The sequence below is a fragment of the Oncorhynchus keta genome, chromosome 26 (assembly GCF_023373465.1).
Source record: "Oncorhynchus keta strain PuntledgeMale-10-30-2019 chromosome 26, Oket_V2, whole genome shotgun sequence".
Classification (NCBI taxonomy): Eukaryota; Metazoa; Chordata; class Actinopteri; order Salmoniformes; family Salmonidae; genus Oncorhynchus; species Oncorhynchus keta.
In genome coordinates, this window is record NC_068446.1 from 27,919,169 (window position 1) to 27,923,169 (window position 4,001).

Sequence of the window (4,001 nt, forward strand, 5' to 3'; positions counted from 1 at the left end):
GCTGCCGCTCCAACTGTCTCCCTATTTCTATATACAGCCTTGAGATGCTGATCCATATGCACTGGATTACTCAGGCAGACAACCTTCAGATCAGAGGAGCCACAGCCATTGATACACTATAATGGATTGAAATACATTCATTGAGCGCCTCCCAAGTGCTTTACATGAGAACTCCAGGATGTAGCCATAGCATTCTACTGGGAATAGTGCCTGTCACATACTGGATCTACTTCACATGATAAGGGAGGGAGCAGTTACATCTGGTTGGTTATAGTACATGTAGGCCCAACTGTATGTATCACAGGTTGGTGGCACCTTAAATGGGGAGAACAGGCTCGTGGTATTGACTGGAGCGGAATCAGTGGAATGGTATCAAACATATGGTTTCCATGTGTTTGATGCCGTTGCATTTGCTTCTTTCTGGACGTGAGCCGTTCTCCCCTCAGCAGCCTCCACTGGTATGTAGGCTGTGAGAGGAGAGGAGGCTATACGTGACCGACTACTTGTGTCTAAGACACTCTCTCCTCTACCTTCTGACCCCATGGAGTGTTTTGTTCCCCCATCTGTGGCTGAAAGCCCTGGAAGAATTAAAGGATGGGACCTCAGACCCCCCATCCACCCTGACTTCCTCCGTCTCTCCCTCTCTGAGTGTGTTGGCCACAGTGAGGGCTCCTTCTGCTGGGCAACCTGCTCCAGAAATTTTTTATAAAACACACTCTTGGAAGCAGCAAACAGAGAGAAGACATATTGTTTCTGTAGCCATATTTTTCCATCAAGCTTGTGAGCAAATGTTGGGTGTGCATAATTCCTCTCCCCGGGTGCTCTACAGGGTTCCACAGCAGTGTTTCCAAACTCCAGTTCTCCAGTACCCCCAACAGCACACATTTTTGTTGTAGCCCGGGACATGCATACCTCATTCAACTCATTTAGGGCTTGATGATTTGTTGACAATTTGGGACCAATACATTTACTTGAGGACCATTACATTTTCAAATACGAGGATCTACCCTACTATTTTGAGTGGCTCTAAAATTGTGGATCTATGCAGTTAGGGAATGTGTTGGATGACATTTTAGAACAGCATAAACTTGGCAGTAGTAATCATAAAGCATGTAGTACTGGTGATTTAGAAATGGTTTCCCTTCCAGACAAAATGGAACCGTGCATTTATCCCAAACAGAAGTGGAATATCAGCCATTCATTGAGTTCTTCATTACACAAAGGTTGAAAAGGACAATGGACTGCATGTGAAGTACAATACCAACCAACATTTTGGACACAGCTACTCATTCAAGGGTTTTTCTTTATGTTTAATATTTTCTACATTGTAGAATAATAGTGAAGACATCAAAAATATGAAATAACACATGGAATCATGTAGTAACCAAAAAAGGGTTAAACCAATCGAAATATATTTTAGATTCTTCAAAGTAGCCACCCTTTGCCTTGATGACAGCTTTGCACACTCTTGGCATTCTCTCAACCAGCTTCACGTGGAATGCTTTTCCAACCATCTTGAAGGATTTCCCACATATGCTGAGGACTTGTTGGCTGATTTTCCTTCACTCTACGGTCCAACTCATCCCAAACCATCTCAATTGGGTTGATGTTGGGTGATTGTGGAGGCCAGGTCAGCTGATGGCCCACTCCATCACTCTTCTTCTTGGTAAAATAGCCCTTACACAGCCTGCAGGTGTGATGGGTCATTGTCCTGTTGAAAAACAAATGATAGTCCCACTAAGTGCAAACCAGATGGGATGGCGTATCGCTGTAAAATTCTGTGGGAGCCATGCTGGTTAAGTGTGCCTTGAATTCTAAATAAATCACTGGCAGTGTCATCAGCAAAGCACCACCACACCTTCACCTCCATGCTTAACGGTTGGAACCACACATGCAGAGATCATCCGTTCACCTACTCTGCGTCTCACAAAGACTCAGGGTTTGAACCTAAATTATCATATTTGGACTCATCAGACCAAAGGACAGATTTCCACCGGTCTAGAGTCAATTGCGCTTGTTTCTTGGCCCAAGCAAGTCTCATCTTCTTATTGGTGTCCTTTAGTAGTGTTTTTTGTTGTTGCAGCAATTCGATAAACACCTGATTTCACGCAGTCTCCTCTGAAGAGTTGATGTTGAGATGTCTGTTACTAGAACTCTGTGAAGCATTTATTTGTGCTGCAATTTCTGAGGCTGGTAAACTCTGATGAAATGATCCTCTGCAGCAGAGGTAACTCTGGGTCTTCCTTTCCTGTGGTGGTCCTTATGAGAGCCAGTTTCATCATAGTGCTTGATGGATTTTACGACTGCACTTGAAACTTTCCAAGTTCTTGACATTTTCCGCATTGACTGACCTTCATGTCTTAAAGCAATGATGGACTGTCATTTCTCTTTCCTTATTTGAGCTGTTCTTGCCATAATATGGACTTGGTCTTTTACCAAATAGGGCTATCTTCTGTATACCACCCCTACCTTGTCACAACACAACTGATTGGCTCAAATGCATTTTAGAAGGAAAGAAATTCCACAAATGAACTTTTAACAAAGCCCACCGGTTAATTGAAATGCATTCCAGGTGACTACCTCATGAAGCTGGTTGAGAGAATGCCAAGAGTGTGCAAAGTTGTCATCAAGGCAACGGTGGCTACTTTAAAGAATCTCAAATATAACCTATTTTGATTTGTTTAACACTTTTTTTGGTTACTACATGATTCCATATGTGTTATGTCATAGTTTTGATGTCTTCACTATTATTCTACAATGTAGAAAGTAGTAAAAATAAAGAAAGACCGTTGAATGAGTAGATGTGTCCAAACTTTTGACTGGTTCTGTATGTAGCGACAAATGTAAAGCAAAGGCTTTGGGATAAAACGGAGAACATACAAAACATTTCAGAGTAGGAGATATACAGACATCGCATTATATGAAAGTGCAAGATACAATTGTATCACAATGTAACTAAGGGCATATCACAACACAACATACTGTAAGTCTGGTTCTGGAAATCTGAATTGAGGAACATTGACTACTATTGACTAATGTTGTCTTCAGACTACAAAATCAAGTCAAGCCAGGAAATAAATGAATACATGGTGTGGCTTACATTCTCAGGCTCATCTTTTGGATTATTACTTCATAAAGCTTCATAATCATTACTGATTAAAGGAACTTTGATGGATTCCAACTGCCGCTACTTTATTGGGACACTAGGGGGAGCTAATTGGATTTCTTGGACCCTGCTTCAACACAATGGACAGATAGACATGTCTACTTAGTGCTCCTGTCCAGACATCTCTCATCAGGAACATCCATCCAACTACAGGGTTAAGGGTAATGAACACTCATTAGACCATTTCAATCAAGAATGGAAACATCAACAGGTGGCGTCACTATTGGGTAAATAAACAGTGTCTGTCCTTCTGCCTGTCCGTCTATCTGTCTGCAGCTGGGACTGATGTCACTCATGGTACTCTGAGAACCCTGCTGCTGCAGCTGCACCACCCAAGAAACAGTCAGTCAGAGAGGAGGGACAAAGAAAGGGGAAATACAGAGAGAATAAGGAAGTGGGGAAAGGAGGCAGACAGGGGACTGTGAAAAGGAAGGATGTACTTACCATATGTGTAAGGAAAGGAGAAGAGTTACAGAAACAGCAGAGCGAAGGAGGACAATGTAGCCATGTCCAAGCGGTCAAACCACATGCTGTTTAAAAATCATCTGACTTTACAACCACAAACAACCTATGTTAGTCACACTAGAATAGCATACCGTTTATACAATGCACGTGCATAGACTTGAACTGACAAATACAGCAGTTGTGTCTAGGCTATCAGTTCTACAGCGCAGTAAAGTTCTGGATTTGAGGAAGAACTGTTATGTGTTACTTACTGAAATTAAGTTATTCTTGGACATGTGCACATTTGTCACAGATTCCCTGCTCTGTACTCAGCCCCTGTAATGTCCATCCATGTCTTTTCCCATAGAGAGAGCGAGAGAGAGGGGTAATT